General features: G+C 63.9%; 1 protein-coding gene and 2 long non-coding RNA genes across 11 annotated transcripts in view; 2 read left to right on the top strand and 1 right to left on the bottom strand.

The window, feature by feature from the left end:
* Positions 1-27,674, bottom strand: part of KCNQ1 (potassium voltage-gated channel subfamily Q member 1) — a 308,703-nt gene that overhangs the window by 140,485 nt on the left and 140,544 nt on the right. The gene's annotated exons all lie outside the window — the stretch shown is intronic.
* Positions 1-27,674, top strand: part of LOC131817537 (uncharacterized) — a 50,600-nt gene that overhangs the window by 6,667 nt on the left and 16,259 nt on the right. The gene's annotated exons all lie outside the window — the stretch shown is intronic.
* On the top strand, positions 5,720-27,588 carry LOC131817540 (uncharacterized). The gene is made up of 3 exons (XR_009348544.1): positions 5,720-20,748; positions 25,046-25,239; positions 25,543-27,588. It is a non-coding gene; the product is annotated as an uncharacterized LOC131817540 (long non-coding RNA).

Below are 27,674 nucleotides of genomic sequence, written 5' to 3' on the forward strand. Positions count from 1 at the left end.
TGCGCTCGAGTGGTTCAGACCAGTGGGCCACACAGGTGACCCTGGCCGGGGACGGGGGCCCTCCTCGTGTGTGCGGAAGGACGGACATGAAGAGCATCTGGGGGTGCGACAGGAAGTCGCCTCAGAGCGAATGACTTCTAGACTGGGTGGAGGGGGGCCATGTCCCAGTGTGGCCAAGGGGGGTCCTTTCCCTCACACCCCCCCACAGGGGAGCTCCTGGTCCTTCACTCGGTTCCCAGAGACCCCGTCCGTCCGGGAGCACGCACGTGCCACGGTGCCACATGCCTCCTAGCGACACAGGCCACACGTGCCACAGTGCCACATGCCCGTTGGTGCCTCACGCCACCTAGTGACACAGGCTTCACACACGTGCCACGCTGCCACACCCCTCACTACCACACAGCCCTGAGCAGCACAAGCCACGAACCACGGTGCCACACACCCCCTAGTGACACAGGTCACACGCACATGCCACAGTGTCACATGCCCCTGAGCAACACAGGCCACACACGTGCCACGTGCCTATGAGCGACAGGCCACGTACCAGGATGCCTCACGTGCCACACGCCTCCTAGTGACACAGGCTGCGACGCAGCGGACTTTGAGGCTTTCTCAGGCAGTGGGTTGTGTCTGAGAGGGAAGGCCGTGACCACGGCCCCACTTAACAGATTCGGTCAGTGAACAAGTCTTTGTCGGCTGAAACAGCATGTGACACTGGGCACCGGCCACTGGCCCAGGCTGAAGGGATCTGAGGGCCCAATGGAGCTCGCGAACGTGTTTTCCTGCACCTCGAGGAGTGTGCTCTGCGGGTAGAACCGCCTTGAACAGGGTCTGCACCAGGAGCCAGTCTGGGGTCCTAGGAGCTCCCTTGGGGAAGCTGGGGAGTAGGGGACAGGACAGGGGCTGCAGGCAAAGGGCCCTCTGGGGGAAGAAGGCCGTGAAGGGACAGAAAGAGGCTGAGGAGGAGACGCGCGCCTGCGGGAAGGGCCGGACCAGAGAGGCTGCTGCGGAGTTGCTGAGAACAGCAGCAGCCACGGAGAGGTCCCACTCAGGGAGAGACCCCCCCACCAGGCCCCAGTCGGATCCGCCTTATGGAAGGATTTCTTTCCACTCAGTGCAGGACTGAAGGGGATGGCCGCCGGCGCGCCCAGTGATGGGGCGGGGGACACAGAGCAGTGGGAAGCGCGCGGGGACCCCAAGGGGCAAAGCTGGCCTGGCAGGGTAAGGGGCTGACATGGGCGGCCTGGAGGGGGACGTGCCGCCAGGGACGGTGGGGGCTCTGGCGCACACGGCGGCAAGTCGGGGTGCAGGGACCCCGGGTGGGGAAGTGCCCGGGGTTATGGACGAGAGCGGTGGGGCAGGTGATAGGAGTGCGACTCTGGAGTATGGGGGCTGAGCTGGAGAGACACTTGGGGGACTGGGATCCACAGACGTGTGGGAAGCCGAAGGTGCTGGGGGAGCGGCTCTGGGTCACCCTTGTGAGAGAGAAAAGCCCTAGGTGGGGCCCGAGGTGGGCCCCGAGGAGCTCCGTGTTTCGGGCTGGCAGGGCGGGGCGGCCTGCGCGGGAGACAGACAGGAGCCCGACAGGAGCCCGGGCAGGAGGCATCCGTCACCTGCCCCGATCATGGTCTCTGGGACCATCACCTCTGCTTCTCTGACTCCTGGCCACGGATGGCCACTGACCTACACCTGGCCCCACGGGCTGTGCTGCCCACGGCTGCCCAGGACAGACGCTTCTTCCTGTCGTTCTGCTCTGGGAACTGTGGCACAGAGGGGCTGTCCCCACAGCACGTGCGGGAGGAAGCCCGGTCAGCTCGGTCAGCTCCCACGGGGCGGCCTCGCCCTTGCTGAGTGGTTTCAGACCTTTTTGGAAAGCCAGCAAGCTGAGAAACGGCCTTGAATAGGGCCAGAGGAGAAAACAAAGAGCCTGTCAACGTTGGAGCCCGGGAGGGGGGCAGGGCGCTTCGCAGACCCCACGCAGACAGCACTTTCCAGCAGTTTCTCGGCCCCAAAGCCTGGACCCAGAGACCCAGCAGGCCGGCTGTTCACGGGGGCGGCGGCCGCTTCCCGCTCAGCCTCCCGGATTCACAGTTCACACAGGCCTCCAAGGCTCAAAAGGGGTTAAGTGCAGAACCTGGAACTCCCCTGCTTGCTAATTTTTAAACACAGCTGAGCTCTGAGCGCCCCTCCCAGAAGGCCCTGCGAGGGACTCTGCCCAGCCCCCACCCCGGTGTCGCCAGGAACCCATGCGCCTCGAGAACAAAGGCTCCCCCAAAGGCTCCCCGTTCCCTCCCGCCCTCAGCTTGTTCCCCCAAAGTCGCTCGCTCCTCCCACACCTGGCCACTGTCCGCACCCTGCGCTCCCGAACGAACCTTCAAGACTGGCCGGAAGGAGCTGGACCTACCCCCCGGGACAGAATACCCCACCCCGCCCCCGGGAGCTGTGTCTCCCACTCCTGGGCCTCTGGCACCAGGTCCCGGCTGTGGGGGGTGGCCTCCAGGGGACCAGGACTGTGGCCCCAGGCCCGAGGGCTCCAGGGACTGCACCTCGTCCTCAACCATTCAGACCTCCTAACCGCCAGCCTCCGCGCACCCCCAAGTCCTAATACCGCAGCCTGTAACTCCCGCACCAGCGTGCACCCGCGGACCCATCCTGTGCCCCCCTTGGCCGCACGAGGCCTGGGGTTCTGTCCCCTGTTGTCACTTCTTGCTTCACCCCCAGCCCCTGTAGCACTTTCTTCGTGATGGGGCCTGCGGCCCTCCCCAAGGCCCCGGGACCCGGCCTCTGCCCTCACAGTCGTCCCACGCCTGGCCCTAGGTTGTTCTCAAGGGAGGGAGACAGAGGTGTTTCAGGATGGCCACATGCCATAGGCCAGACAGCCACCCCAGCAGCGTCCTCCACTGTCCAGTGACTCGATGTCCTCACGTTCGACTTCAGAGAGCCCTTGTGATGGCCCCAACGGGGAGGGAGGTGTAGCCTGGCCGAGCGTCCCGCCCAAGGCCCCCAGCCCTGACACGGCAGAAGTTAGCCAGGTTTCTGCGGAGACCAGCCCACCATGTCCTCTCGTGAACGGGGACGGCTACGGGGCCCTTGTCAGGCCCCATCCTGACCTCGGAAGGCAGACGCAGACACTGCGGAAGCTTCTGCCCTGCCACAGAACCGGGGACGGAAGCGAGGCAGGGCCGGCCCAAGCAGCCTGTCCCCAGGTGCCACTAGGGCCCGTCCCTGTCGGTGTCATGGGGGAAGGCAGCCCGGGAGCCCCAGAGGCCCGCCCTGCACCTGCAGGACTAGGTGCCAAGAGGGATGCCAAAGCCCGGCCGGACCCCTGTGAGGGCCAAGTGCCGCCCGAGAAGGCGTCCTCTTCCTGCTCGAGCTGCTGGGAGCCAGAGGCCCCCCCACCCGGCTGCCCGTCAACCAGTGGGACCGTGCCCGGTCCCGGTGCAGAGGGCAGCTGTCCCCAGCAGCCACTCCGCAAGCGCCGCCCGCCCCACAGGCCACTAGCCTGTGGTCCCACCCATTCCTGCCGCCAGGCCGGGAGCCACTTGTTGGCTTACGTTGTTCCTGAAATGTGTGGGTGTCGGCGAACCCAGGGATCTCCCACTTGCAGATTTCCACTCGTCTCTAGTCCATCACTAGCGCGGGCTCGTTCTGTTCCCCCTGTGCAGGCCTCGTGCCGGGACACGGGGGCGTCTGACGGGCCCCTCTGCGAGCCCCTAGACTGGCAGGCCAGGCGAGGGAGCACCAGGGGTGGAACCTAGGAGGGGTGAGGCGCCAGGGCAGGGGAGAGAGGGCTTCCCAAGACACCGGGCATCTCTAGCTCGGGTGGGAGGCCGAGGAGAGGCGGCCGTCTCAGGGGCCCGTGGGCCCGCACGCAGGGCGCTCCTCCGCCTTCTCCATTTCCCCTGCTGGGGCTGCTCCTACCCCCTCCGGGCCCTCTTCCTAGGCCACCAGAAGGACCTCACGCTGGGGGCGGGGGGCATCCCAAGAGTGGTGCTGAGTCCTGGGGTCAGGTGGGAGATGATTTGCAGGTGCCGATAGGAGCACACCCCAGGGGCTGGCTTCAAAGTCGCTTCTCTGAGCCCCCGACACCAAAGGCAGCGGGCTCAGCGGGTGTGAACATTGAAAAGGGAGGGTCCCCAAAGGGTCCCTGGGTCTCTGGGTCACCTGCATCTCTCGGCTTTCCCTTCTCAGGGTCCCAAAGGCAGGTGGGGGCCAGACCACCCTGCCCCCAGGCAGTCGAGCAGTGTGCAGGGCAGGAGGGAGGTGACCGCTGGTCACAGTCCCACAGAAGGTACCCCCGCTTCCCAAGCCCCCAAGCGTTCCTGAGAATGGCACGCTGGGACTGTCCAGAGGCCTCAGTTTCCCCACCTAGACAGAAGCTCATAGAGGCACGTCCCTCCTGATCAGACTGGCCAGTTGGGAGGGCCCTGTGGAAGTGAACGTGCCCTCGGCCTCGAAGCAGACCCTCCCGCTCCCCCTGGAGCGCTCTGCGAGGGCTGGGGTTTTTCCACTGGCCTCCCTCTCAGCCCCGCTGGGTCCTCTGCCTGACCCCAGCATGCCCAGGCCCCAGAAGCACAGACTCCCCGTCGCAGTCGAGTGAGCCCGCGCGCAGACGGGTGCCCACCCCTCCCTCACACAGGAGACATCAAAGGGAAGCAGGAAGCAGCGAGCCTGGCTGACCCCAGCCGGCAGGAGAAGTCCAGACTCATAGCCGAGCCCGGGGCCCCACGGCTGGGGATTTTCCACCCCATCAGGATTTCCGCAGGACACCCCGACTCTGGCCTTTGAGACTCCTCAGGAACAAGGTCTGGACGGGATCTTCCTGGGCCAGGTGGCTCAGGAGCATGGCCGGGGACCCCCTGTCCTCGGTCTCCCCAGGCTCTGCTGACTGCTGGTTCATTTGTGTCCGTACACCACCCTAGGCTCTGGGACCTGGTTCCCAGAACAGCCCCAGGGTGGGCAGGAACACAGCTGGATAGCTGGGCCCTTGGGGGGTGTGCACTTAGCAGAAGCCCCGCAGAGCTGGGCTGTCCAGCCTGCATCCCACTGCCATCAGGGAGCCCAGCATTCCTGCACACTGTGCATACAGTGGGCCAGGCTGGGGTCGGGTGGCTCCAGGGGCCTGTGTGTCTCCTGTTCAGGACATCAGTGTCACTTTCTGGGGTCCCTCTCTATCTGTTGCTGAGACTGCCAGGTCTCCACCCTGAGCTCTGACTCCCACCCCAGCGAGCGGCAAGGGGTCCCCGGAGGAGGACCGGGCACATGGGTGTTCCAGAGGCTCTCCTAAACCTGGGTTGGCCTCTAGGCCAGCCAGGGTGGCCATACCCCAGGGTCTGCCGGCCAGCGGGGAGCGCACCCGCGGCCCTTTGGCTGTTGGGCGGGGGTGGGCTGAGGAGACCAGGCTTTATCGCCAAAGGCCGCTAGCCCTGGGGTGACCCTGGGGCTGAACGAAGCATCCCTCCACACATACACGTCTGCCATCAAGGTGGGGACCGACGTCTGGTCCAGCAGCCGGGCTCTGCACCGCCCGGAGCTCAGCCTAAGAGCAGACGCGCTCATGTGGAAAGTGCTGGCAGCGAGGCTTGCGATCTGGTTACAGCAGCTGTCTTCGCGGCAGCGAGCGGCCCAGCACTGGGAGCTGTTGTTCCGGGCTCGAACGAGGCTACCCTGGGGGTGGGTGGGGGTGTCTGTTGGTGGGAAGTGTTTCAAAACAATCACAGAAACTTGGCAGGCAGGGGCTCTGGGCGTTAGGATCTGGGTTAGGGCTGGGGGACGCCCCGCCACGCCCAACCGAGCATGTTCCTGCCCCGGCCAGGCCCGGTCCGCTGGAGTCTGGGGTCTGGCCTCCCAGGCCAACAGCATTCCTGGGGTGGGGACCTTTGTCGCATGCATCCCCAGGCCTGAGGAGGGTCATATAATGTCTGGACGGAGCCGCTGGGGGGCTGGAGGGACATGGGGTGGGCAGGCACAGCTGGGTTCTCAGGGAAGCACGAAAACCCAGAATGAGGCCTTGAGATGGGTTGAAGGCCCGCACTTTGCCATCGACACTGACCCAGCGCCCTTCTCTGCTCCGCCGTCCGCCTGACTGCCCGGAGCCTGAGCGGGGCTAGAGCGAGCCCCACCCGGACTCTCCCGGGAGCGGACCGAAGCCCGCAGTCCGCACGCTTTGCTCGTGGTACTCAGGTGCTCTGGTGGGCTCGTCCATAGGGACCATGTGGCCTCCCCTAGCCCAGGTGATGGCCGAGCCCTTGGTGTGTCGCCGGGAGGCCGTCTAGGAACCGCCCTTCTCCCGAGTCAGCCATAAGCCCCCAAAACCCAGTCTGCAAGGCCTGAAGCCCACATGGGGTTTCTGAGACTCCAGAGTCTAGGAGGGGCCTTTGGGCCCTTGAGGGCTTATGTCCCACCCCGCGGCGGCCACAAGCTCTGGTTACTCTTGTGGTGCCTCCCTGCGCAGGGCCTGTCAGGTGGGAGGCACATGGGGTTTCCTGCCTGGGGTTCAGGTCTGTGTGCAAGGGGACATGCCGATGCCAGTCCGAGCTGTCCCAGGAGGCACCCGTGTTCAAGCCAGCAGTGAGAGGGACCTGGGAGGCTTGTCATGGGTGACAAGCAGCAGGACCTTAAAAAAACGGAAGCTGCTCCACTCCCAAGTCCGCTGGAGTGACCCCGTATCCTGTGTGGGTCAGGAACACAGGGTGCCCTGATAGAAAATCTGCATCCTGGGGAGCTCCCTGGAGGAGGCTGGCTCCGGGCCTGCCTTGCGGGGAGACCCCAGCCCTGCCCATGACCGGAGCAGCCCACAGGGCAGAGTAGGAGGCAGCCGGTTCCCATGCCCCTTCTAGAGCGGCCCTCCCCCACCCCTGGACCCCGTGGCCACCAGCTCCCCACCTGGCTGGCCAACCTCTTTTTCTCCTGGGAGAGCTCAGCCTCGGCTTCGGGGCCACCGACGCAGGACTTGCCTCCCTGCCAGAGTCACTGCAGGGACACCAAGAAAGCAAACCTAGTGCTTTTCCAACACCTAACAGTGGAAGTGGAGAAAGAGAAGGGAGGTCAGCTAGAAAGTTCTGGAACGCGGTCTACCAGAGGAGCCTGTTTCCCAATGAAAGAGGAGGCTGCGGGGAAGCTGAGGAATCTGCGAGGGCAGAGCCCACGTGACCCCGGGGTTGGCCCGGCAGTGGGTCCCGGGTCCCCTTTCTGCACGGCTGGGCCACCCTACAGGAGAGACCTGGGGACAGGACTGGGGACGTCGCTGCAGCCACGGCAGCTCCCCTCTTGTTCAGTTAGCCGGTCCTCCCAGAGGGCAGGGGCCATGGCTGGTGAGCGGACAGCTGCCTGCCTGCTGGCGGAGGCGGCCGGGCCCCGCGGGCACTGCTCTTCCTGCGCCCGGCGGCGTGCCCCGTTCTCAGGGGAAAGGCCCTCTCGAGAGCTGCTCTGAAAGGCTTCCCGAGCGGCCGGACCAGCTAATGAGTTATTTGCTCTAAACAATGTCTTGATAAAGGGGACGGAGGGAGTTAGCCCGTGTTGACGAAGGAGACGCAGGGTTGCCAGGGAAATGCTCCTAAGTGGACAGAAAGAAAAGACAGTCGCCGCGTCCTGTCTGACTAGGAAAAAGGCCGCGGAGCGCGCACCTCTGGCCGGCTTTTGTGTTTGTGTTTGGAAGAGACAGGCGGCCGCGAGCGTGGGGCCGCGGCGAGGACGCCCACAAAGCAGATGTGTGCGGAGCCCGCGGCGGCCGGGGCCCAGGTGGCCGGCTGGGCGCTCGCCCCGGGAGTCGGCGCAGAGGGGCCCCCGGGCCAGGGCACGGGGGGCGCGAGGGGCTCCCGGTGGCGGCGGAGTCGGAGTCGGAGAGCGGCCGGATGGAGCCCTGCAGCGCTCCCGGGCTCGCGCCGCGGTCGGGGGCTCTCGGGTCTCTGACTCCTGCTCCGGGATAGAAATCTCTGCGTCTGTCAGCCGCCCCACATGTTTGCCCAGAACCGTCTTTGATGGAATCACAACACGATTCCTGCTCTCGCTTGACCCGTCAGAGCCCTGGGGCAGCCTCCGCAGGCCCTAGTGCCTCGCGTGGAAACCCTGGCCTCGGCGAGGCTCCCCTTGCAAACTGGAACACCCCTGCGCGTCCTCAGGCCCAGGGGCTGGGGATCGCCGGGGCTGCCCCTCCGCCCCTCACCTCCAGCTGTCACCCGCGATGTCCCAGCCTGCCGGGGGGTCCCATTCCTGACGCCGGTCCCTCCCCTCACCTCCTGAGCTGCGGAGAAGTACCCTGCGGACAGGAGGGTCGAAAGGCCCCTGGTTCTCAGGCTGGCAGGAGGAGGCCTGCCATGGGGTGTGGGGGAAGACGTCCTCTCTGCCGGCAAGACAGAGCTCTGAGCCCAGCCTGGTGGCAAGGAGACTCTGGCCTCTGCGCGCGCAGCCCCTGAGCCCCTCCCAGGTGCCCCCACTGTCCTCGCGGGAGCGTCCCCCAGCCTCAGTTTCCCGATCTGTAAAAGCCGGAGTGGCCTGTACATACTAGGCCCCCAGAGGGTCGTCGTCGTGAAGGCATCTGATTTCCCTCACTTCCAGGCCGGCAGCAGAAGGGACTGGGCCTGGGGGGAGGGGTCCTTTGTGATCAGAGACCTTGGGTCGACTCTGGACTCACAGCAGCCACGGCCAGCGGAATGTGACCAGAGCCCTGCAGGAAGGGCAGGGGCAGGGGAGCTCCAGAGAGTGTCCCCAGGCCGCGCCGAGGCCTGCCGCAGGCTACGTGGCAGCGGCCCGGCCCAGCCCCCACCTGCCTCGCTTACTCATTCACTCTTGCTTCATCAAACATTCACAGAGGGGCCGTGAGGGGCTCCACATGGATTAAGCCCGAAGATAACGACACTGAGCCAAAAGGTCTGCTTCTGCCTCCCCCGGCCCCTCGCGCTTGCCGGAGACGGCCAGCGAGCCCTTGAGCACAAACAAACAGGCAGTTATCCATTAAGAATGGGGGGTGGGGTGTGGGGTTCTCAGCGGCCCAGTCTGCGGTAGCGACATTTCAGCCAAGACCCAGAGGGTGCGTCTTTCCCTGTCTGGGGTTAGGCAAGAGGGTCTGGGGAGCTTGGCTTGTTTCAGATGATACCCGGGGACAGTGGAGGAGCCGCCGTGACTCGGTTAGACCCACCGCTCAAGGGCACCATGGGCTTGGTGACCCTGGGCCCTAGCCTGAACCTTTCAGGCCTCAGGTGGATCATATATAAAACAAGAGTGATAATACTCCTGCATCAAAAGCTGCCCCGATGGGCAGATTAGTGAAACCGTGTTTAGAATGCGCAGCGCCTGGCTGAGGGGAGTCCAGTACTCTGGTTCTCGGAAGACTATTCCTTACCTCAGAGCACGTGCGGGGCCCGTAAGTTTTCCCTTCGCCCAGATGGCAGTGCCCGGCCTCCCTGGGAGCACCTGGCTGCCCGGGGAGCGCAGACCAGGCCCGCAGAGAGAGCGGGGACTGGCCTGCCCAGCTCCTGCTGGCCCCCGGGCCTGCACGGGGCCTGGGGTGCTCATGCACCCCCTTCCTGGCTGGAGAAGAGAGGCGTCCACCTTCCGCTTGCAGGACATCGTGCCGAATGTTCTCAAAGCTTCTCAAAGCTCTGACAGCCTGGCTCCTGCACGAACCAGCCCTGGGGGCCGAAGTTATAGACTGGACCTGCCCCCTTGCCCTTAGCTGAGTATGTGTGTGTGTATGTGTGTGTGAAGGCCGGGGGCTGAGCAGGGGATACTTAGAAGCCTCCAGAAACATGAAAGGCAAGCTCCTTCCAGGCTTTGGGGGTTGGCCCAGCCTGGACCACATGGGGGTCTTTGTGAAGCCCCATATCCCATCAAGGTAGCCTGAGGCCAGGAAGGTTGGCTGACCCCACCCCTCCCCCTAGAACTTTCAGGGGATCCCCATTCTTCATCTGCAGTTACCCCAGCTCCAAGAACCCATCCTCTCCGTGAGGGTGAGGAGGGAGCTCGACTAAGGTCACATAGCTGGAGGCAGACGGAGCTGGGTGGGCTGGTGGGGAGACAGGAAGTCCTGGGAGTCCTGGCTCGCCTCGCGGTCCCCAGAGGACGGCCCCCGGGCTGCCCCCCCCCCCCCCGGCGGTTCCCTGAAGCCCCGCTTCTACCCCCCAGGGAGCTCACTTGCTTCCTTCTGCTCCACTCTTCATGAGACGTCAGCGATATAAAAGGACTTTCTTTCTCTGCCCTGCTAGTATTCAGAAATGGAGCTGTTGTCCAAGAATGCTCTCACAAGAAGGCAATCCTGCCGATGGTGACCGCACGGGTGAATAGGGGGGGGGGGGACACTGAAATAAGCGACGCAGGAGGACACGGGGCGACACCAGTTACATGACGTGTCCAGAGCCGTCAGACCGCAGCGGGCGAAGGCCTCGGAGGTGGCAGGTGGGCTGGGGGCCAGTCCCCCCGACCCCTGCGCAGAGGGTCAGCCCTGCAGGATGCGTGGGTCCGGCGCGGGGGACTCCAGAGAGCGGCACTGCACAGTGTCGTCCACAGGCTGCTGGGAGGGCAGGTCTGGGGGAAGTGCCCGTCTAAAATAGTAATGATGCTGACGATAACAGTGCCAGTGAGAGCGGCAGCGAGACGGAACTTGGGGAGCTCACGGTCGCTTTAGGGCGGAGAACGCGGGGACCGCCTCATGGGTGCGCGCTTCTCCCCAAACTTCACCTGCGGACACGTTACTGACGTACAGATCTGGTCGGTCAGTCGTACCGCAATGAAGCAGCTTCAAAAGGGAAACGAAAAGCAAAACAAAAAATTCTCACAGAAACTTTGCTGTGAGAGGCTCATTTAAAGTGATCCCCTTCTGGATGAAGGCGCCCAGAGCCGCCCTAACAGAGCCGGAGCCCCACGGATGGCCACACCTCTTCCCTCCACGAGAACCCCAAAACCCCGCTAAAAATCGGCTTTGAAGATCCAAGCCCGAGCAGCATCACACCAAGAACGCGCGTGGACACCAGGCAGCCTGGGGGGTCTCCAGGGAGCCGTGTGGGGCGCGAGCCCGTCGTAGGAGGTCCTACAGCCTCGGTCCACTTACAGAGTGTTCTCGTCAGGACAGACTCGAAATGCAGAACAGATGGGTGGCTGCCGGGGGTTGAGGACACGGCCGGGTGGGAGGGAGTGCTTACGGCTGAAGGGGTGACATGAGAGACTGTGCGGGTGACAGGAGCGGCCCTGGGTCACTGTCTGGATCCTGCTGATCCTGCTGGCGATCTGAGCCTGTGGTCTGCAAGATGTCGGGGGGGGGGGGCGGTGCGCGGGTAAAGGACACGTGGCATCAATTATCCCTGATTGCATGTGAATCTGCAGTTATCTCAAAATAAAAAGTCTAATTAAGAAAATCATGATCCCCATGCTAAAAACATCAACAGTCCTAAAAATACCCAATAATGAATTTTAAAATGTACAGAATCCGTACAAAGGGCTGAAAAATATTGAGGGATATTACAGCTGTCTTGAACACAGAGATAAACTTGCATGTGGCTAGAAAGGCTGTTTCTATAAAAAAAGATGTATTCTAAGTTCATCTAAATCGATCGTAGCTTCCATAGAAAATACCAAGAGAATGGAGAGGGTCACACACACGGGTACATGCTTTTTTAAAAAATCAGACATGTCGATTCCAAAGTCTGTAAGATTCTGAAAAGGCATCACCTGGAGCTCCCTGGGGCAGCCTGACCCCTACCCCCCCCCCCCCCCCCGGGCTCTAGAGGGGCCACGGGTTTTAAAGAGCACCTGTCCTCTCAGACGGGGTCATGCGCGTGCATAGTGCTGCTTTCTGCAGCCGAGCCTCCTGGTTCAGGCTCCCTCCCCAGCGGCCTTGGCAGTACCTGCAGCCAGGGGCCTAAAGCTGGGAAGGGCGCACACCAGCCGTGGCCGGCACTGGAGCTTTCCTGTGTGCTTTGCGCCAGGGTCCCTTCTATCCCCCGAGCAGTGCCCTGGAAGGCACGCTCTCTCGTCATCCCCGTTTTACAGATGGGGAGCCCGAGACCCTGGCCAAGGGTTTGAACTTGGGCTGTGGCTCCAGATCTGCCTGGATCTGCCTGTAAGCGTGACCTCTTATTCCCGACTCAGTAAAGGACAATGCCAGGCAGGGGCGCAGGGGGACAGGGGACGAGGGGCAGCCTTCCTCTGGGCTGGTTTCATCAGGACAAGGCTGGAAGGCTGCACTGGGTCTGGGAGCCCAGACCGGACAAGGAGATGGTTCCTACTCTGCAGGGTGGGACGTGGAGACCTGCTGGCCAGCACGGTTGTCACAGCACCCCAGCCCTCGGGCTGTGTGAGCGAGCCCAGGAAGAAGCTCGCACTCCAGCTCCTTGACATTCCTAGTTACCCAGGCGAGGGCTCAGCCCCAAACCCTCGGCTTCCTGTTAACTCTAGAGCTAATCCTGCGTCTCCATCTGAAGAACGTTCTGATCCAAGGCCATACCATGGATTCCCTGGTCGGCGGCACCAGGTGGCTTTCCTTCCAGTAATAGGAATGGGGGGAGCCCGGCCCCACTGGCAAGTGCATCGTACAATTCCCAAGTCAGACCCCCACGCCTGGCCTATCCCCGGGCCCATCGGCCGTCCAGGAGGCCGTCTACAAGCAGACACAGAGGACAGGAGAGTCTGATCAGTCCGTGGAGAGAAGGTGATGTGCTGTAGCGACTCATGCTGAGACCACCAGGTAGACGCACAGGAAACACACCGCATTTAGTGATTTCTTACACCAAACCCAGAGGAAGCTCTATTTACATGTAAAAAAGGTGGAGCACAGAGAGCAGAAGGAAACAGGAGCGAATCCACGAAAACAGTCTCACAACGAGGACGTTTTTTCAAAATGTACAGCCAGGACCGACCCCAAGTCACAAAAGATTGCCAAAGTTCACATCAAAATTTAAAATTCCCACCCGCAGAAAAACATTATAGAGACTAAAAGACGAGAGAAAAATGGGCGCAAAATATGTTTGACACATGCTGACTACCTATAAAGCAGTAAGAGGCCTTCAAGAGCCGAGAGTATGGGAAGATGGAACCCAGAACAAAGAGACATGTTGTTCGTTATCGGAAAAGATAAAGCCCTCATTCATAATAGAAGACACTGACATCAGAATCCAGCAGGGCATTCTCGTCCAGCCGATGAATGCAGATAAAAGCCGGGACTTGGTCTGCTGGGGACGGTGTGGGCGGGGGCGCAGGACACACTGGGCCACGCTCATGGCCATGGCCGCACGGAGCTGCCTTCACGGGCGTGAGGGCGCACGGAGCCACGTTCACGGGTGTACGGACGTATGGGGCCGCTGTCGTGGGCACACGGGCTGCTGTCACGGATGCATGGACACACGGAGCCGTTTTCATGGGCATAAGTACAGACAGGGCCGCTGTCAACGGGCTCATGGGCCCCTGTCACGGGCACAAGGACACGGAGCGGCTCTCATGGGCATAAGGCCGTGCGGGTCACTGTCACACGATGCTGCACCCAGGGGCCTGCCTCTGGTTTCCTACTTCATTCGCTGTGCCCTGAGCCGCCCATGTCGGCGTACCGGCCTGGATGGTCTCTCCGCCTGGGGACGTGTTTACCTCTGCTCCGTCTCTGCTGGAGTCTTTGGTTTCACTTCCCGGGACCTCATGAAGTCTCACATCATGGCGAGACTCCCAGTTCCCCTCGATAGTGGATTCATTTTGTAGCGTCCTTGTTCGGTGCGGGGCAGCCTAGAAAGAGACCTTGCAGACAGAGCTGGAGCTGGGGTGAGCCCCGGGAGGAGACGGACAGTGTTCGGTGGCGAGAGATGCGCGAACTTCGCAACTGGGCGGTTCCTTAGTGAACCTCCGAGGGGTTAACGGCGGGCTTCCGCGGCCCCGTACGCCCATCGATGGGGGCTGCTCGGCACTCGCGGGACAGTGGAACGTCCGCAGCTGTCAGTGAGAGGGAGATGCGCTCCGCGTCTTACTCCAGACCCAGCCAGAACACCCGGCCATCTTGCCTTTGAGCAGTGCGCGCTGGGGCCACATGCCGACCAAGAAATGAGTGGTGGACTTGCTTGAAGCAGGACGCCCATGGTGAGGTGTGCAGCTCGGCAGGGTGGCCAGGGCTCTGTCCTCTTGGGGACACTCTGTGTCCCTGCTGGTCTCCCGCCAGCTGCAGGGAAGTCATGCCGCCCTCCACCCGACCCGGCGTCCCTCAGGGGCCCACCCTGCATGTGAGGATGGAAAGCTCGCTGACCAGCGCCACCACCCGTCCCCCCAGCCCGACTCCTCAGCCTCCTGACGGCCCTCCCAGCCCACCATCTGCATGCCTCCTCTCGGGCAGGAGGGGCGTCCGTGTTCACCGGCCTTGAACCGATGCCGCAGGGACCAGAGCCCCCATAAGCACAGCCCCGCGCGGGGGCAGCCCATGGCAGTGGGCTGAGAGCTGTGGCCACGCACACCGATCCTGGAAGCAGCAGCTCGGGACCGCAGTGCGCCGGACCCCAGGGCATGGGACCCAGTGCGCGGGACCCAGCAAGTGCATGTGCGCCCACGTGCCTGTGCGCACGAACACTTGATGAAAGTGCTTCTCGGGGGTGCCACCCTGTGTGCGTCCACCTCGTCTGGGCAGCCTCAAAAGATGTGGGGCACACTTGGCCATCTGCTCCAGGAAGGGGAACTGCAAACAGACACGCACACCATGCGGTTGTGCGTGGCAATCGGTGGTCCACGTCAGGAGAGGCGTACAGACCCCCTCCCTCGTGTAAGAGCTGTCGGAGGAACGGAGCGGAGACCGCGAACCGTGCTCAGCTCTAGGGCAGGAAACATGGGAATCCGGCGCCGGGCGGGACAGCCTGAATTTTCAGGACGGCCTCTTGTGGGCTCTGATTGTGCTCTGCCGTGCGCGCGTGTGTAAAGCCTGGTTTAGTGGGATTAGTACTGGTTGTGCGCGATCGCGAGAGGTAAGGCCTGGTGCGGCGTGCGGGTGCTGGCCGGGCAGTGAGCAGGCAGCCCTGCGCCGGGGGCTGGGGCGCCTGGCTAAGAGGCCGCCCCACCGCCCGCTGCTGTGGGCTCTGGTTCATGTCAGTCCGAGGAACAGGGGCTGCTCCCGCACAAAGAGGTTTTTGACAGCACAAGGCAGAACCAGAGGGAGAGCAGACCCCAGGCAGGCTCCCAGGGAGCCCACCCCCACTCGAATGGGAAGGGGTGCCCTCCAGCCCTCTGCAGAGCCCCAGGCTCTCCTCGAAACGAGATGCTGCGTGGGCTCTGTCCCGCGGGCTCGGGAGAGGAGTGATTCTTCCAGAAACCAGCGAGTACGTGTAGGGCGCGCTCTGGCCACGGCGTCTCTGGAAAACTCTCGAGTTTTATGTAACTCGTTCCCGGCTTCAGGGGACTGTTGACTTTGATTCGCGCGGCCATGACAACACAGCCTGTTTTCCAATTGATCTGCCCCACGTCTGGGTTCACTGAAGTATTTCCTAGCGCACAGTCACATTTTAAACTTTTTTTTTTTTTTTTTTTTTTTTTGGAAAAAGGAAAGAATAAAGCTGGAACGCGGACCTATCTCACCACCCTGCCTTTCTTTTCTGCTAAAATTTGGCTTTGGGAGGAGCAAGTGATCCCCGCTTCTGAAATGGCACTGGCCAGGCACCTCTTGGAACCTGCGTTCTCTGGGGAAGCGACACAATGTTGACCGAGGAGCCCCCACCCCACCCCGGGCACTCCTCGACCGGGCACTGCCCCCACGGGGGCAAGGGGGCCTTGACGATGAGGTCGCTGGCCCGCTCGGGACATGTCCGCACCCGGCCTCCGCAGGGGCTCTGGCCTGGGCATCCCCGTCCCCCACCTGGGCGTGGGGAGGCCAACACGTGCCGCCGGCAGAGCGGCTGGGCGGGAAGCGGGCAGCCCAGTGCCCGCCACTGTGAGAGGAAACGAAGAGAAACCGCTCCAGTCAGCCCCACAAGCAGGCCTGGAGACTGCAGCCCAGGCGAACACAAAGGACTTTTCAGACTCTGCGGCCGAGGCGTCCGGTGAGCGGCCGAGGCGCCCGGTGAGCGACCGAGGGGCCCAGTGAGCGTTTTTTTTTTCTTTTTCTTTATTTTCCCTTTCTTTCCTTTTTCTTTCTTTCTTTTTTTTTTTTTTTTTTTTTTTCCAACAGCTATTAGGGTGACAAGCCTTTCCAAAGGCCGGCCGTTGGTGAGGGTTTCCAGGAAGCTGGTCTGGCACCAGGCTAGGGTTGGAGCAACTTTAACAGAGTTAACTTCAGAAGGAAAGAATTGTCAGGGAAGGTTTAAGGCTCAGCAAACTTTTTGAATTATTTTGCAAAAAAGTCCTGGCTTTCAAATTCAAAGCCGTGTTTAGCCGTGACTGTGGGAAGCCAGAGCTTATTTCAAAAGACGCTGCTGCTGGCACATTACTGAGCCCTCCCCTCCAGGTATCTGCCGAGACTCCCCAGGCCAGGCCCTGCGAGGGCCATCCGGTGCCTGGAAACACGGGGGTCACCTTCCACGTCCCCCCAGCACCCCTCCACCCACGGGCCTCTCCCGCCTCCGGCCCCCGGGGCTGTGTGCACACACCCGCACACGAGCACACCTTCCCCAAGCAGGAAGCCGCCCTCTGCCAAGAGCGCATGGAATTCAGATTTCCAGAGAGTGTCCTTGGCCTCCAGCTCCACAGCCACACACTGAAGAAAGGTCCTAGTGTGTGTGGCGGGGGCGAGAGAGAGGGGCCTCCATCTCGGCTCCCGTCTCTCTGGGCCCCAAGAAAAACCCACAGCTGGCTGCGCTCGCCTCAGCCGCACCCGCCTCAGTCGCATTCCTTCCCTTCCTGAGCCCACGCTGGGTGGCCCCACAGCCCCGCTTCGACACCTCCCTCCCCACCCGCGGGGAGACCGGGGCCAGGCCCGCGCGGGGCAGCTGGCAAGCACACGTGAGGGGGCCGCACCCCAGGCCCACGGTGGCCGGAAACCACCGAGGGGCCCAAGGGGCTGGGCATCCCAGCCGTGGCCTCAGCTGGCGGGAGCAGAGAGGGCGCCGGGCCCCCGGCAGCCCACCCCAGGCCGAGCGCCTCTCCATATCCCACCTGCAGACGATCCCCACACCCCCGGAGGGAGCACTGCCCCCTGCACCCGTGACCCCCACCCCCATCCACACCGGGCCGTCTGGGCCCTGAGATCTGGCATCCGGGGGAGTTAAACATTGACAGGCAGAGACCGACAGCGGCCCAGTAAATGAGACAAGTCCATGATCAGCCACACACGGTGGACAGGCTGGTCACGCTTAGCTTCTCTTTGACCCCAGTCACTGGGACCTTGCCACCTGCATGGCCGGGGAGCAGCAGGTGGGAAGCGCGAGCCTCCCGCAGGCCATCGGAGTCACGGAGGCCCGTGCGCAGCAGGAGTTAGGGCTCCTCCTGTGCTCGGCACTCAGGGCGGCCTGGCCCAGAAAGGGGGGTTGCTCCAGGGCCTGGCCGGTCTCCCCGGGGAGGAGCCTGTGGCTTTGCCGCCCAGGCCTCTGGGCCTGCAGCCCCGGGGACAACTCTGAGCGCACCGGCTGGTGGCCACCCTGCCCTGTTCCTGCTGGCTGGGGTCTCCTGTCGTGGCCGGAGAGGCCGATTTCCCTGTCCCTTCTGGACAGCTTGGACCTCAGGGCTCGTTGTTCCTGTGATGCCTCAACTCCACCGGCCTCTCCTTCCGAGTGTGGCCCACAGTGGACTGAACTGGGGGGGGGGGGGGATGCTCTTCCTGTGTCCCTTGGTGGGGGGCCTGGTGTGATAGAAACAGCAGGGTAAGGAGCAGGCCACAGCCATGACCAAGGCCTCAAGGACATGCTCCCGCTGCCTAGTAGCCAGGGGCCTGGGGCTGGTGCGGGCTGCAGTACAGGTCCCACTAGGACAGATGGCCCCCACTGGAACCAAAGGAGCAGGCTCCAGGAGTCCCATGGCCTGGTCCCAGCTGCCCGCACCTGGCATGGCTTCTGGGCAGGGTCCCCTCATCTCTGCTGTCGGCCCCGTGTCCCAGGCTGTCCATCTCCCAACAGCCACAGAAGAGTTTCCCACCCCACCCACCAGCCCCCGGCCTGATGCAGCCCACTTCCAGCACAAGACAGGGGTAGATGGTAGAGAGCTGCCGCGGGCTGTGGGGGTCCCCAGGGAGGACACTCCAGTGATGTCCTCTGAACCCGGTGGATGGCCCCACCCCAGTCCCTACACACACACCAGCCAGGGTTCAGTCACGCCGGGAGCCCGTTTTCAGGGGTGTCCCTCCACCTGAGGCTGCCCCCACCTTGGAGTCTGGCCCCCTGTTCTTGCTGTGGTCTTGCCCCGCCGTCCGGGCCCCGTGAGCCCCCACCTGGAGCCCACCGGCTCGGCTGGGGGTTCCATGGGGTAGCTCAAGAAAAGAAAAAAAAAAATTCTAGTGTTTTAAACTGGAAAAGGTTCCATTTGCTCCAACAGATTCCGAACCTGAGGCCGACGCAAACGCAAGACCGCTGCCGGCAGGCCCGGAAGTAGGGAAGGAAGGAGAATGGCCCCTGGGCCGCCGGACACGGGGGGACGAGACGACACAGGCCCACAGCAGCCTGGGCAGGGCCAGGCAGACAAGCAGGTTAAAAGGCTCGAAGCTAAAGGTCCAGCGTGACCTTACCTTGCACTTTATCCCCTAGATACGGAGCCTGGCTACCGGAGCAGTGGCGGGGGGCCTGGGGTCGGCGGCTGGGAGCTGCCTGCCTCCTGTCCAGGGGCTGGGCTCTGTGGGCGGCGGGTCCACAGCCAGGGCTGTGGGGGTGGGCCCTGAGCGCTCTCTCTTGGAATAGCCTCACCCCCTGCATCTTCCCCATGTCCTCTCCTGCCTGTGACGTAACCCCAACCTCTGCCTCAGTTTCCCCAGCAGGGCCCCGTAGGACAGCGTTGTGGCGAGTGTTAGACTTTGGAAGGCACAGCCTAGTCGGATCTTACGTGATGGTTCGGTCCCAAAGCCCAATCAGGTAGAGTCAAAATGACCTTTGAAGATCACTTGAACTGCCTCTTAAAAATCGCTTCCCGGAGCTGTGCGACATCCCCGCGGAGCTCCGCCCAGTGGCCTGCGCCCACCGAAGCAGAGCAGCTCTGGGCACATCCGGAGGGCGTCCCCGCTCCAGGCCAGCCTGCTCCCCAGTGTCTTTCGAGGGACTGCCTCGGGCTGCTGGGGTGGGCAAAGCAGACGTGGGCCCAGGGGAAGGGCGTTGGGGCCCCAGGGACGCTGGGGACACCGGGCTCTGGGGCCAGACTCTGTCCCTCTCCCTTTGCTTCCCTTTCTTCCCTTCCCAGATAGTGCCCCAGGCCTCGCGTGAGCCAACCGGACCCGAAATGGCCGAACTGTCAGACCTCTGCCCAGGAGACAGTCCTTGCCAAGGACCAGCAACTGGGGTGGCCTGTGCCCAGGACACCCACCCAGCCCCAAGAGGCCTGGCCCACGTAAAGGACGACCGCCTGGCCGGGGGCTCTGGGCCACCCCCAGAAGCCGGAAGCTCGGCCCGCCGCCCTGTGTCTCACGCATGCAAGTCGGCCTCACCCAGGAGACCTGGGAGCCCCCGAGCGGCCTGCGGGTCGATGAGGCCCCCTGCACTCCATGCACCATGCGGTCAGGTCCCCGGTGTGTGCAGAGTCCACTGGGCAGAGTTCCTGGAGGAGGCGGCCACAGAGAGACTCCAACCAAAGCGCACACTCTCCATCCACAAGATGCTCTCTCCAGCCGATGGGCCGCAGAAACACTGGGGGAGGCGAAGACTCAAGCCAGATGCCAGGCCCCTCGGCCTCCACTGGCTGGTGACCTCCCTGCCCCTGCATGCCCTCCGGGAGGCCTGGCTTCCCCCTCACAGCCTCGGGCTCCCCAGGAGAACGTGCGTCTGCGACAGAGCCCCAGCTCGGCCTCTGCCTCTTGGGACAAGGCGAGGCTCGGCCCTCCTGTGCAGCACTCTCCGACCCGCCGTGACAGCTGTGGGTCCCAGCCAACGGCAGCCCCCCACCAAGTGTGACACAGACACGTAGCCTCTGGGGACAGGAGCGCCCGGTGGCCAGCAAGCCTGGAAACATGGCCGTCCTGGCTGGGCTGCCTGGGGAGCGGCCCCAGAGAATGGGGCCACGGCCATGCCTCCATGTCCTTGTTCACACGGGGCCACGGGCAGGCAGGATGCCCGGCCCACACCGCCCCTCACTCTGCTGGCAGCTGTGGCTGCCTTGGCGGGTAGGCCCGAAGGCGTACGGTGAGAATGATGGCAGAAGCACATCGGGGCACGTGTGGCCACCCCAGAGAGCGGGACGGAAGCCCAGGTCTCTCCCTGTACCTCCCTGGGAGCTGGCCCCTTCCGTCACCACTGGAGGCTGTGGGCAGTCCCCTACTGCGGCCTGCGTTGGGGACAGGAACTCAAGGCTGCACATGGACCCCATCCACATCCCACGGAGACCTGCGACCTGGCGCTTTCAGAAGCTCTCAGTGAAGTACAGGGTCCCCCCAAGTGAGGTATTGCATTGGCTAACGCAGTTCTCGGATCCGGGCCGGGCCAGACCCCCGACCCCACAGCCTCCACGGCTCACACCTGCACCATGAGGCCCATCTCCAGGGTCCACAAGAGGACGCCGAGGCTCGGAGAGGTGACTTGACTGCCGCAGTGCCCTCCAGGCCGAACAGATACACGCTGGCCGGGGTTTCCGGGAAGATAGCGTCTCCGGGCGTGGCGAACACCTGAGCACCAGTCAGTGGGACGTAAGGGTCAGATCGGCCACGTGTGACCACAGTGCCAAAGCCTGCGGGACACGGTAAGGAGCGCGAGGGGTGTGGGGGCCGGGGGCCATGGCTGCCAAGACCCACTACTGACCCACTATTGAGAAAATGCCGGCTGTCCCCACGCTCATCTGGGGAGACAGCCTGTACTGACAGGAGGCTTTCCGTGGGTGCTGGCCGCGGGGACGGACGGGGGCCACACAGAGACAGGCCAGGGCTGAGGCAGGGGACCTGGCTGGAGCCTTCTCAACCAGCTGTCCGGACCTACTACCAAACCCCAGCAGCGACGGAGCAAGGCTCTGGCGAGGAGGACATGCTGTGGTCTGAGCTGTGGAACGAAGCAGAGCCACGCGTGGACCATAGGCCGCGGCAGGGTGGCGCGGGGGTGGCGCGGAGCTGGCGGGGTGGTGGAAAGAGCCTGGCCTTGTCCCTGAAGGCCGAGCCAGCCTGCCTATCCAGTGGGGAGAACATGTACCTTGACCCCAGCCTCACACTGGATGCAGAAATCGATTCCAGATGGAATCTACATGCGGAAGGTGAGCTCACGAAGCTTTAGGAAAAGCCAGCGGATCTTTATGACCTTGGAGTAGTCCAAGTCTCTTTAATACGACGCGAGCAGCACCAGCCAGAAGGGAAACATCTGATTAACCGGGTCCCGTTGAGTTCACCTGCAGTTCTCCTGCTCAGCAGAGACGCCCCTCGTGAGAGGAAGGGCCGGCCCGCGGCGGGGCAGGGCGGGGTGGTGGTTCTGCGTTGGGCACGCCGCAAGCGTGTGTGCGGGCATGTGGGGGCACGATCGGCTCAGCCCCCCACGAGCCCTCCCCGGGACACAGGAGACAGACAGACGGAAGACAGAGCACGTGTAAATCGGCGAGGAGAGCTAGCCCCACGTCCGACGGGCCAGAGACGTGAGCATTTTGGCAAAAGACAACATCCGACCCAATAACACTGGGAGGGGTGCGGCGGCCGCCGCTGTCCAGTCCCCACAGACGATAATGCCAGGCTGATGGCGCGAGGGTGCCCTCACAAGCCGTGCCCACGGGCTGGCGGCTAGGCGGGACTGGGGAAAGCATGTGCGCCCCTCCTGCGCCCCCACACCTAGGCAGATGTGCGCCGAAGTGCAGCCTGTGCAGCGGCCAGAAAGCCTGGATGGGGCGTTCTTAGCGTGGACGATAGCAGCCCGGCCTGGACGCAGTCCACGGGCCGTCTACAAGAGAACAGATAAACAGTGCCGGCCCTTCCCACGCCGGCGTGCCAGCCGCCCGGGGCGCGAGGAGCACCACTCTCCGCAACCTCGTGCACATCTCCTGGGGAGCCAGCCGGACGCAGGGGTGTGTGCACCGGGGCGTCTGTCTATGGAAAGTTCCAGAACGGGCAACACCAAGTGCTGCTGCCAGAAGTCAAGATGGGGGCGGCTGTCTGAAGGCGTGACAGAAGTGGGAGCACAGGGGCGTCCCGGCTACACTCACGCGCCGGTGCTGAGACGACGCTCATCCGCCTGTGGACCACCCCTCCGCCGGAACGCTGAAATGCCCTACGGGCAAGGACAGGCCTTTCTGGGCTTAACGGGAGAGCTGGACAGCCCAGGCCTAGAGAGGGGCTGGGCCTGGGCCCCACTTGGGCTTCCTGGCCATGCTGCCCTCGGGCCCCCCTCCTTATAGGTTTAGGCCCGTGGGGGACCCGCAACCCCGGAAATGTCTCTGTGGCAACACCGGTGCTCTCCGTGAAGTCGTTTTTTCCTCCAGCTGCCTCTAGGGTATGGATGCCGCACCGTCCCGCATACCCTCCGACACTGCCCCTTGGGGACGGAGCCCTGACGCACGGACGCCCTGGACCGGGAGTTCTGGCCACAGCTGCTGAGGGAGTACGAGGCCCCCCACTTCCTCCGGGCCTTCTACCTGGACCGAGGGCCCACTCCCCGGAGCCACGGCCTCAGGAGGCCAGCAGCATCCTCCCGTGTTCAGACGCAGGAAGTGAGGCTCCCAGAGGTTAGGGGCCCCCGGGGCCGGCCTGCAGCTGGGCCGGTGCGGGCTCAGGGCCAGATGGAGGGCATCTGATTCCCAGTCCTGTCTCTTTCCCACTGAGCCACTCCGCCTCGCTTTTAATTCAATTAGGAGAACATTTAATCCCCCCGTGCATTTCAGAGCCGGGTTGGAGCTGGCTGGGGCTGGGAGGCTCCGATGGGGCCTGTGACTCACGCGGCCCCTTACAGCCCCCCGGGCGGGCTCCCACGGGGCTCCCTTGTCACCTCGTGCAGACAGAGGTGGTCTGGAGCTCCAGCAAAGACAGGACACCGGTCTGGAAAGACACACTGGTCTCATCTGTTCCTGGCAACCCCCACCCCCCATCCCCCGGACGCTGGCCCCGAGTGGCCTTCTTCAGACTTTCCCACCAAGGTTCGCAGGGTGAGAAGCAGAGCAAGGAGCATGGCCACTCGGCGAGGCGTGGAGCCTGGCTCTTCTGTTGGCCTCAGGAGGGAGCTGCAGCAGGCCCCAGGGTCCCCAAAACATCCCAGCCGAGCTGGGCCCGTCCAGAGACCTGGCCCCCCAGTCCACGGAGCTGAGCACAGGGCCGAGCCTGGTGACATTTGCCCCCGTTTCCAGAAGGCACGGGGCTGGCCATGGCCTCGCTGACAACGCAGAATTCAGGAGACGTTAGTGGTGATGTGGAGGAAAGCCAGGCCACAGCGGCCTTGTTGGAAAAGACACACTTGAGCGTTCTGGCAGGAGACTCCGCGGGGCCCGGGAGACAGCCGGAGACGTGGAGATTCTAATCAACGCGCGCGGAGCTGGGTTTGCTCAAAGATGCGCAGGCTGTCCTGTCACGGGGCCTACAGGCTCACAGTTGCCAGGGAGGTGCTCATGGTCACCTTGTGGGGGCCCCCACGGTGCCCCCACCCCGGCCCTGCCTTCCCTCAGCCTCCCTTCCCTGGAAGGCTCCTGGCACCCCGGGACCATGCAGATGCCTAGGGCGTCGGGCTCTGCACAGCCCCGGCGGGGGTGGGGTGGCCAGTAAGCAGGAGCCTGGCCTCGCCCAGCCTCGACGCCAGGACAGGGAGACAAGGGGGGTCCAGGCATCAATCCCGGGGAACGCTAGGCCGCAGTGTTCATTGCGGGCCTGGCCTCTCGCACCATCTGCCTGGGGTGTTCATGTCACCCGAATGGACGGATGTGGACTCCCGGCTGGGCTTGGCTACCGTGGCAGCTAGGTGGCGGGGTGGGGGGTGGGGGGTGCGGCAGGGAGCTTCATAGACTTGGCTGCCGTCTCCCAAGGCTGCTGGGACAGGGTACCCAGGCCTCCCCTGTACGCAGACCCAACCAGAGCCACAGACCCCCGTGCTGAGGCCAGTTCTGACCAGCCCCACCATGCCCCGCCCAGGCTTGCCACCTTGTGTCAGGTGAGGCTTGCCTGGCCCTGGGGGAATCCAGCCTGCCTTGGGGCAGGAGCCACAGTCCTGGAGCTCCTGCTGGCCAGGGGCTCCAGGAGAGCCAGAGAGGGTGGGACCCCGTGCTGAGGGCCGAGGCAGCTGGTACCGTGGCCCTGGCAGCCGGAGGAGGACATGCTGCCTGGGCCTCCCTGGGGCGAGCACGGCAGAGGAGTCTGATGGGTGCCGATGAGTGATGAGGCAGTTTCCGACAGGGACACCACGTGCAGGGCACAAGGGCGCACACAGAGGTGGCCCTCCGTTCCTACTGTCCCACCGGTGGCCCTCCGTGGGCAGAAGGCAGGGGGTGGGGCAGGAGCCCGGGAACTCATCCCCACTCCCGTAGGGCTGCGGGGCTCCATCCTCTCTTGGCTCTCCCAGATGCCCCGTCTCTACCTTACACTTGCCCCTTGGAAGCCCTGTGGCAAGGCTCTGGGTGAGGGGGACACAGGTGCTGAGAGCTCCAGGCAGAGAGGGGCTCTGGAAAGGTGTGTGTGTCAGGCTGCGGCCCAGCACCCTGGAGCTGGGCGAGGGCCCCAGGGCTGCACCGAGACACTGGGGCTTGCTCATGGGGCCAAGACCACTCTGCCTCCCCAAGCCATGAAGTCCCGGTGACTCCCAGTTTGCACCCGGCTTGCTCGCCGGCCGCCGGCTCCCGGCACCCCCACCCCTGCCCCACCAATGGCTAGCAGGCCCCGGAAAGAAGAGCTTCGCCCAGCCCCAGGGACCTTCCCGTAATCAAGGCTGCAGTGACCTCACCTCCCTGGGGCCCAGCGGGTGGGGAGAGCTTGAGATGGAAACAAAATGTGTCTTTATTTATGCTTTTAATTTGAATTCTGGAACTGACCCAACGTGGTAATACACTTAACCTCAGTAAAATGCTGAAGAAAAATGAATCTGTTTTTCAGTAACTGCCTCCCACCCCCTCTGCCCCCTGCAAGACCCCCGCGCACACACCAGGGCACGGGCCTCTGTCCCCTGTGCTGGGTCCACAGGGCTGGGTGACCTGTAGGAGCCTCGACATGGCCCCGAGCTGCTGGAGCCAAGTTTACTCAGGGGCACCGATCACCAGAAGCACCCATCACCAGGAGCACCGGTGAAGGTATGCAGCCTCAGCGTGGGCCCATGGGGCGGGCACGGCCCTGAATAGACGCCGTTCCCACCAGAGCCACCTGCTCTTCCAGCCACGGTGGGGTGGGGCCTCTGCCTGGCCTGCAGCCCTGGGGGCACCTCAGTCCTAAGGGCCCAGCACATCTCCTTGAGCTTCTGTCCCACTGTCCCCAGCATGGCTCCCCAAGGCACAGTTCCCTGTGCCGAGGACACATCTGTTCAGGTCCCCCAGCAGCGACCGTTGACTCTGCCACGAGTGGACCATGGTGCCTTGACCTTCATCTCCCCATCACAGACCCGAGGACCATACCGGACACCTTGCCCCCCAGCCCCCCAGCAGTGGGTTCGCACCCCGCCACCACCTCTGGATGGGGCTGCCGGGAGAAGCCCTTGTACGTTCTGGCACGGGGACCTGGCCGAGGACTGGGGTAGAGGCCCAGGCGGCAGTGGAGCTGACTGAAGACCCCTTCCCCAAGCCAGCCCCCACACTCGGGGGGCTGGCCTGAGAAAGCCCGCAGCCAGCCAGCGGCAAGCACGGGGCTCCGTGCTCCTCCATTCTGACCGCCACAGTCCTGGAGGAGAAACGGCCAAGCGTTCCCGGAGATCTGGCTTCTGCTGGCCTGGACTTCCTCTCAGGGCTCCCCGAGCAGGTGGGTGGCCTGTGGCCCCCAGACGGTGTGTGCCGACACCAGGGCTGACGGCCCTCACCGCCAAAGGGGTGATACCTGTTGGGGGCAGCCGTGAGCTTGTCTGGGGGGCGGCTCAGTCCCGAGCCTTTTGTCAGCCTTACCCTGGGCCGCCCCATGAGGGTCTCGCAGGGTCAGGGAGCTGGTGAGGCCTCACCACCCAGCTGCGTTGATGGAGGGTGGCAGCCCTGTCCTTCCCTGGTGGGACTCCGTGTGTGTGTATTCGAGGGGCTGAGCCATGGCCGAGAGGGTAAAGGAGAGGGGTCAGGGGACAGGACGGGACAGCAGGCCCAGGGAGGCCTGGAGACGGACCCCTGCCTGAGGGTCATGGGTCCCAGCAGGCTCTGAGTGGGCACTGCACCTGTGTGGCACACGACCTCAGCCGCAGAACTCCAACCGTGACCACTCTGTGGTCTCCCGTGCCCTGGGCTCTGGGAAGGCCGGAGCCGAAGCGGTGAGTCGGCGTTCTGCCTGCGGGCACCGGCCCGTCCCTGGCTTCACACCGCCCTCCCGCGCACTAACGCAGTGAGCCTGCCTGGTCGTCTCCAGGACGGGTGTGGGCCCAGCAGCCCACTCAGGGCCCGGGTCCACAAGGACGAGTTGCCCCTGCTTCCTAGTGAGCCGGCCGGCTTCTTCCAAGCCGGGGAGCACTTACTGGAGGCCCCCTGCCAGCCACAGGGCGCTGCCCACCTGCCTATGAGCCTGGGGGCCCTGGAAAGCTGGCCGGCGGGTCCTGCCCGATCACAACACCAGCCCGAGACGGTCCCGTCTTGCTCGCATTCTGGCTATGCGACTCTACCAGTCCTGCCCCAGCAGCCAGGATGCCCCGGGACCGGGATCCCCGATTCCTCGGTCACCTGCAGGTCAATGGCCCAGGGCCTCACCCCGGCCGAGGCGCGTGCACGGCTCACGACAACACCGAGACCCAGGAGGAACGCCGACGGCCTGCCGAGACCGCCCCGTGTCCGCGGGCAGAGGAGCCCGGTCAGCCTGCGAGCCTGGGACTGGCCGAGAGGAGCGCACATCCCGACACGGAGGGCCTCACCCAGGGGAATCCCCCCAAGGGCAGTGTCTGGAACCGACCCGAGTGCCCGACGGACCCGACGGCTCGTCGTCCACACTGGGTGCCCTGCCGGGAGCACTGACTCCCCTCGCGAGGGATCGCAGCGTGGCCGGGCCCCGGGGATCGGCCTGGCAGGGCAGCAAGGCGGGGGCGGACGGGCGTGCGTCCCAGGCCAGCTGTGCCTCGGGGGACGGCCAACTGGAAGGCGTGGAAAATCAGCCATTTCCTCCACCTGAAGGAGCCCCTGAGGACAGCAGCGCGACTGGCAGGCGGCACTCGGCATCTGCCCGCGGCGGCTCTGGGGTTCTAGGGGGAAACACCGAGAAACAAAGTCGTCTCTCTTTTGGGGGGTGGGGGAGGGGCCAGGGGAGAGAGAAGCAACCTGCTCGGACGCTCAAGGCACAGAAACAAGTGGAAAATGATCAGTTCAGTTTTCCATAAGTCAGAACAAGAGGATCGTGTTCCCAGACTTGGCGGGAAATGGCCCCATGTGCCTCCCGCACCCATCACTCGGGGCCCGGGCACTGGGTGCGGCCCCTGGCAGCAGGGGGCCCCAGGTCACTGAGGGCAGCTGGCGAGTGGAGGCCCCCGGCGAGCAGGCCCGAGCCCCGGCCGGCAGCAAGGCGGCCCCTCTGAGCCCCAGGCCCCTCCGGCACAGCCCAGGTGGGCACGTGGGGA

This window comes from Mustela lutreola, chromosome 1 (assembly GCF_030435805.1).
Source record: "Mustela lutreola isolate mMusLut2 chromosome 1, mMusLut2.pri, whole genome shotgun sequence".
Taxonomy (NCBI): domain Eukaryota; kingdom Metazoa; phylum Chordata; class Mammalia; order Carnivora; family Mustelidae; genus Mustela; species Mustela lutreola.